General features: G+C 40.8%; 1 long non-coding RNA gene across 2 annotated transcripts in view; it reads right to left on the bottom strand.

Moving 5' to 3' along the window:
* Positions 1-3,202: 3,202 nt before the first annotated feature.
* The window catches only part of LOC102387950, a 36,878-nt gene continuing 32,359 nt past the window's right edge, over positions 3,203-7,721 (bottom strand). For both annotated transcript variants that reach the window (XR_324397.3, XR_324398.3), the window contains 2 exons: positions 4,102-4,215; positions 3,203-3,481 (listed from right to left, as the gene is read on the bottom strand). This is a non-coding gene — a long non-coding RNA (uncharacterized LOC102387950). The remainder of the gene's footprint in view (positions 3,482-4,101; positions 4,216-7,721) is intronic.

The following is a 7,721-nucleotide window of genomic DNA, read 5'->3' on the forward strand; positions in this document are numbered from 1 at the left end:
TTGATAGTAGCTGAAGAAGGAAAAGGCAATATCGCTAGGCTTGCTCTTTACCTTATAATCAGGAGGCATCAGTGATAAGAGATCATAATGAAGCTGCAGAGTTTACACATGGAAAAAATATATATTTCCAGAACGGGAAAAAAAGGTCAGTTTTATGAAACCCATCAGATGTTATTTCATTGGTGTGATTGATGTGCTATTGCCTGGGTATTATCATTTCAGTCATTACTCTGTGAAAATCATTTTTATGCAAAATATTTCCCTTCTTTTAATCTAACTTTCCCACGAGGGCCTGGAAATGGAAATGGGCTCAGGCCTTGTCAGTCAACACAATTATAAATATTTTTTTTCTAGATCTGTCTCTGAAGGATTATTTGAAGCTGTTTTAGGAACATATCTTCACTAGTGCAACAAACTGACAAATAGTCAACACTTATAGCATATTGAGCATATAACTTGAGACATTATTATATATATGTTATTATGTGCACACCAGGATGATAATTTGTCCTGCAAAGCTTGAGATGGTCTTAGACTCAATACTCACATCATGAGTATGAGTATGAGATGACTGGCTCTGTGTATGCAGGGAGACCAGTGGATGTAGTATACCTTGATTTTAGCAAGGCTTTTGATACAGTCTCCCACAACATTCTCAAGGGCAAGCTAAGGAAGTATGGACTGGATGAATGAACTGTAAGGTGGATAGAAAAATGGCGGGAGCATTGTGCTCAAAGGGTAGTAATCAATGGGTCGAGGTCTAGTTAGGAGCCAGTCTCAAGTGGAGTGCCCCAGGGGCCGGTACTGGGCCCAGTTTTGTTCAATATCTTTATCAATATCTTTGCTCAATATCTATATCAATATCAATGACCTGGAAGATGGCTTCGAATGCACCCTCAGCAGGTTTGCAGATGACACCAACCTGGAGGGTGTAGTAGATACATTGCAGGGTAAGGCTAGGATTCAGAGTGACCTTAACAAATTGGAGGATTGGGTCAAAAGAAATCTCATGATGTATAACAAGGACAAGTGCAAAGTCCTGCACTTAGGATGGAACAATCCCATGCAGGCTGTGGGCTGACTGCCTGGGTAGCAGCTCTGCAGAAAAGGACCTGGGGGGTTACAGTAAGCAATAAGCTGAATATGAGCCAGCAGTGTGCCCGTGTTGCTAAGAAGGCTAATGGCACACCGGGCTGCATTGGTAGGAGTGTTGCCAGAAGGTCAAGGGAAATGATTATTCCCCTCTATTCAGCACTGATGAGGCCACATCTGGAGTACTGTGTTCAGTTTTGCCCCCCCTATAGAAAAGATGTGGAAAAATTGGAGACAGCCCAGCAGAAGGCAATGAAAATGGTGTGGAGACTGGAGCACATGACTTATGAGGAAAGGCTGATGGAACTGGGCTTATTTAGTCTGGAGAAGAGAAGACTAAGAAGGGATTTAATAGCAACCTTCAACTACCTGAAGTGGGGTTCAAAAGAAGATGGAGCTAGACTGTTCCCAGAGGTGACATATGACAGAACAAGGAGCAACAGTCTCAAGCTGCAGAAAGGGAAGTTTAGGTTATATCAGAAAGAATTTTTCTCACTAGGAGGGTAGTACAATACTGGAACAGGTTACCCAGAGAGGTTATGGAGTCTCCATCCTTGGAGGTTTTTAAGACCCAGTTAGACAAAGCCTTGGCTGGGCTGATCTAGTTGGGGTTGGTCCTGCTTTGAGCAGGGGGTTGGACTAGATGACCTCCAACCCTAATTTCTATGATTCTATGATTCTAAGTCTCCTTCCTTAGCTGTAAGTCACCCATCCTGATGCTGGCTAGGGCAGTATCAGAGACCTCTTGTAATTAGCCTGACATACCTTTTGTCTTTCAGTTCTGTCAACTTCCATACAAAGTTGTGTACCATCACAGCCAAACCCAGTTAATCATCTCCTGGACCTCTTTTGAGCAGAAACTGCCAATTATGCTAAATTTGACAAAAATGAAAAAAGTTTGTAAATATTTGTGTGTCCATAAATAGTCACAAACCAAAATCCATTCATGTTAGTGTTATTTGCCAGTAAATACAATATTATGTATCAACCTTTTAAAAAATCTCTTATTTTACAGAGTGCAAAGCACCCCTGTGCTAAAGTAAATATCCATCAATTAGCCTATTCTTGAAAATAAGAAAAGGCAGGTCCATTTATAAAAGACAGCAATCCAAAGGAATCGCCAACTGCCCTGAGTCTGTGGCTTTTTGAACCAGCTCCCAAAATATCTGAGCACAACTGGAGGATACAGACTAAGTGAACCACTCATCCCATGTTCTTTTTTCTGAGCATAGGCCTCAGGGAAGTCTTTGGGTTATGAAATGAATTTGAAAGTGACCATTTCCTAAGTCTCAAAAGGGAACACACTGAAATGAGGGTTCAGAGATAGAGTTGGAGGACTGGGATGCTGGAGGACTGGTAATTCCCTATTGTGCCACCTGGCTGGAGACTGCTGCCACCACTGTACTCCCACTGAAAACTGAGTTCATTTGACCAAACAGACAAGATGCCTGGGGCAAGTGTTTTAAACAGGGGCTGTTCCACCCCTTTCTCTCTCTCTATCTCTCTCTCTCCACTGCCCCCACCACCACTGCCCAGAACTCATATCAGTTGCAGTGTTTTTGACAAATGACATCATAAACCTGACTTTCTCCAGAAAAAATGTAGGGAGTAAAAGGAATAGAGAAGCCAGACTGGAAATTGTGACAGAAAATTGTCTGCACATTGGTATTCACCATCTAGTAATTAACAAGATAATGTGTACTGAAATAAACCAAGGAAGCTCAGCTAGGATCCACAGGTTCATAGATGTAGGGTTGGAAGGGACCTGAGCAGATCATCAAGTCTGACCCCCTGCCCTGGGCAGGAATGAATACTGGGCTTATATGACCCCTGGTAAGTTTAATCTTACATGACCCCAGCTAGGTAGTTATCAAGCCTCCTTTTAAAGATCCATAAGGTAGGAGCCAGCACCACTTCCCTTAAATCCAATTCAATCCTACATTCCAATAAGGCTGTAAGTTCCTGGCAATGCCAAAGAGTGCTATTACTGAAATCCCTATTCTGTTGTACATCAATGGAATTTTTTTAATTAATGAAGAAACAGGGATACAGAAGACAAGTGTTTTGAGAACTGATTAGAGATTGCGATCTGATGCCTGTCACTCCTTGGTGGGTATTTTTATGCCTGATTAAATAATGCTTTGCTAGAGCATCTTTATGCTCCCTGAAGCAGAGCAGTGGGGAACCCAAAGTGGAAGTCTAGAAGCAGCACAGAAAATGTTCTTTTCACAGAGTTTCTCTGGAACTCCTACATGTATACACAAGATTTTGAAGAGGACACCTACACAATCATCATCCTTGTCATCCTCTCTCAGACAAGTTTGCAAAATTCCTTGTTCCTGAGTTCTGGCTTTCTTCAGATCCTGATTCTTCTCTCCACTGCCTGTAACTAGAGACAAGAACAGGGGATACAATTATTCCTCTTCGTGATTCCTGAAAGGCCCCTGCAGGAAAATCAGGGCCATATCTTTAATATCATGCTCAATGGTCTCTGTCTAAGGAGAATGCTACAAATTCTAGGTGGACATTATCCCTTGCAGACCATGATAACAGGCTCAGTGCTTCAGCAGCCACTCTATAGGCCTCAGTATTTTTCATCAGCACAGGACCATCACCAAAAACAACTTCCCCCCCAGCCCCGCAGAAAACAATCAGTATTTCCTGTGTTTGTATGTGTTTCTAAAGCACCAATGGATGCCATAACATTTTTTTTGCCGCAGCAATGGCTTCTAGCAACATAATCCAGAGAATACAGGAAGAAAATATTCAGGTCAACAGGTATTTTACTCTGCCACATTTCCCAAAGAAGGGTTTCACTGAGATTTTGGAGAAGGCCATTGCTCTCTACTCCAAAATAAAAGGAAAATTCCTCCCTGCCACTAAAAGTTACCAGAAAGCACTGATCAGATTTTCACAAATGTCTGCCTTCCTTTTGTCTATCTTCCCAAATGCAGGCAAACGGAAATTATAGACACTCCCAGAACACATTCAATAGAGGGAGCTACTCACCATTTGCTATCTGCTATCCATTTGCACTACCAGAGCTCACCTTGGAGACAAGCCCAGTGCACCTGGAATAGGTAATCATCCCTCCCTGTCTTCCTGAGAGATTATATTTCATCTCTGTAGACAAAAGTGCGAATAAAGGAGTCTGTATCCTGAAGCAGGTGAAATATCATTCCCCATCAAAATAACAGATTTTCATATTCACCAACATAAATGCTCAGTCTTGAGGGTGAGTCTCAAGTGAGCGCTGTTGGATGTGTTTCCTATACTAAACAAATAAATAAATAAATAGCAAACATGAACAATTTCCCCTTTAACTGTTATCAAAAAACACTTTTGTCGTGGGAAGTGTTTACTTGCCCAGCTAAGACTTCAACTGCTCAGTAGCCAAACTTACATATGTAACTACAAATGGTATCAGTAGGGGTTAGATTGTGAATTTGATGTCAGCCTGGAAATGAAGCTAAGGTGGGTTAAGAGGCCTCTTGGCCCTGCTAAGGCCTAGTTCACACTTTAATGTGGATCTGAGTTGAAGAAGGGGTCACGAGGTGAAACAGAGTTCAACCATAAGTTGACTGATAGCTCTGTGTGTGTGGGAGGGGGGTGTCTAGGCCCAGGAAAAGAGTCACTGGAGGTTCATCCTGCCTGAGAGAAATTCCTCTCAGCAGTAGCTATCCTGTTGATGAATTGACCCATGGCCCTGTGGACAGGGCTGGCAGTTTGCACTCACTTGTCTTACACAGCTGTGATACAGTTCCTTTTAACAGATGTGCACTGCCAGGGTCCGCTACTCTACAGACCAGCCGCCACCCAGTGTGCTGCACAGGCGCTCCAAGACTTGGAAAATAAATTAAACACAGAAATGAGCAGTGGGGAGTCCTATGATGGGTCTTTTCAAAATTTATTTGCTGCTTGCTTGTTTGTTTGTTTATCCTGGCTAATCCTCTAAGAAAAAAAGATGGACCAATGATTGTATCACTAGATTTTCCTCTCTGGAAGCTAAGGCAAACTTTTCATGCTTCTAAGTTACTTGTTGCTAAGTGAACAATGCCATACAGCTAACTTGATCCTGTGAGAGACTAAGCACACACTATTCAGTGGTTTCAAGGGAAAGGGAGGGTGCTGAAGGCCTCACAGGACCAGGCCCTAATTGTCCATTTAAGTTTCATTTGTGATTTATTCTTCAGGAAATAAGACACAGTTGCAATCCAAATTCAGGTTTTGTCGCACATTGCTTTTTATGGGCTATCAGGGAAAAAAACTTTGAAATCTACAAATGTATTTTATTCTATTTCAGAAATAAATAAAGAAATAACATGTAATTATAGCTATGCCTCTGGAGTGATTATTTTACCCTCCAGTATAACCCTGATGGATCAAAGCAAGAAAGTAGGTATCTCAGAACTGACACATTCCTAAAAATTTCATGATTGTTGCTATTTGATGTGACACGACACAAGATGGTATGTCAAGCAGGCAAAAAAATATGACAAACATATACATAGTATTTCCAGAAACAGGGTGTGTTTAACTGCAGTTTTAAGAGGCAGATCTGCATGATTTTAAAACTCAACCAATTTCCAGACCTCTCAAAAAATCACAAACCCATCTGCTCTAAACATCTACACCCCCATTAATTAAAAACAGAGCTTAAAGGTATTACCAAATATTGGCTAGATTAGAAAAGGATGTTGAGGAGCTGAGAAATTACCATAACACAAATATTAATAAATCACTTTTCCCATAATTAACAGAAAAATAGTGAAATGTGGAGACCTAGCAACCATTTTGCAAAAACAGGAAGTATGTTGGCCAGTCTGTCATTACTCTTTCTCTCTCCCCCTACTCCTCACCTAACCATGGCTTCTGACTACTAGGTAACAGCTGCAGATGTCATTCTTAAAATATCCACTGGTAATGGCAGAACAAGGATTTTTAAAACTGTTCTGTGGCATGGTACAAAAAAGGGGAAGAAAGCCTAAAGGCTAAATACTGTTAAAGAATAAGTGATTATTTTTCTGCTATTGTTACCAAAACAGAGTTACAGTTTCTGGGCTTGAAACATACCATTTTTGCATTCATATTGAACAAGGTTTAACAAACTACTCCATTTTTCCATTCCCTGCTCAGCACTTTCCTTGATCAGGCCCATACTGAAGAGAAGAACTGTAAGACGCTCAAACTTTCAAGTAATCTCTCTCTCTCTCTAGCTATATATACTGTATCAGATATTGATATATCTAGATAGATAGATATTGATATCTAGATATATGTGTTTAGATATAGATATATAGATATAAATCTGAATATTTTTCAAGAAAAGACATTTTCAAAATGAAAATAAAAGAGGATACTTATTTAAAGGAAATCACTCAAAATGCAGCGCAATTATTTATTTCTCTAAGATCAGTGTATTATTTTCTTCCTCTCACATGCATGTGCTTTCTGCCTCTTGTAGAGTTCTATCTTTCTGCTTTCCAGGCATACCCCTTCTTTGCTTTCCAGATTGCATCTAACCATTTTCAGCAACCTTCTCTCCTGCGTCCAGACTCCCTCTCATCTCTCTTTCTATGCTCATAAGACACTCTGATTCCCTTTTCCTTTGTTTTTTGCTCCCAGGTTCAGTCAGATTTTTCTGTGGCCAAATGTTTAACTGTTATGATGTGTGGATGGTAAAAAAAAAAAATCACTTTTTTCAGTGCAGCACTTCAAAGAATGTAAATCTTTAAAAATCCATGCACTGCATGGACATTCCCTAATCTTTTTGGTTTGCCTAAACCCTGGTATTGTGAACTTCTGGTGCTCTATATCTCCATCCTTTTGCACAGGCAAGGTCCCTGACTTCAAAGGGAGTTGCATACCCACAAGAGTGATATACCTGAGTCCTTTAATCTTCTAGGAATTGAACTTATTTATTTCTGTCTCAAAACAAGAGCTTTTTTCTTAAAGTATCTTTGAAGAACACTGACCACATATGCAGGGGGCTAAAAATACCCTGATCAGAGTTGTGGGGTTAGGACACATGCAGCCCCCAGGGCTGGGGCAAGTGGCTGGGCTTTCCTAGCTCAGGGGCTGTATGCATTCTGAATGTGTACACACAACCATAGGTTAGTCCAATCTACATAGTTTACCTCCTAGGTGAACTAAAGTTAGATCAGACAGCTATTTTGTGCCTGATCTAACCTCCCCAAACACGTATAGTTCAGCATGTTTAGGTAAGTCAACCTAACCCTAGTCAGGTCAATCTAAGTGAAACGTCTACACGTACCCTCAGATGCCAAATAGGTAGAATTGATCTAGCCCTAGTTTAACTTAAGATGGCAGAGAGTTCCATTCATGTCCCATTAGAAAGAATTTTGTTTTTAAGTCAATGATACTACTTGTGCTTAAACTACCTTGCTGAATAGGGGCCTTAGAACAAAAGTTCCTCCTTCAAATATACTCCTTCCAAAAGGTCTATTAATATTAGCCCTCCCTGTAGAAAGCTGTTTACCAGGCAGATAACAGAGAACAAAACAATTATAAAGAAAAAAATTGAAAACAAAAATCATGGGTACTCAGCAAATATATATATAACTTCACCATCTGTGGGGGATTTGGGGGGGGGGGGGGGGGGGGGGGGG

Source organism: Alligator sinensis, unplaced genomic scaffold (genome assembly GCF_000455745.1).
Source record: "Alligator sinensis unplaced genomic scaffold, ASM45574v1 scaffold129_1, whole genome shotgun sequence".
Lineage (NCBI taxonomy): Eukaryota > Metazoa > Chordata > Crocodylia > Alligatoridae > Alligator > Alligator sinensis.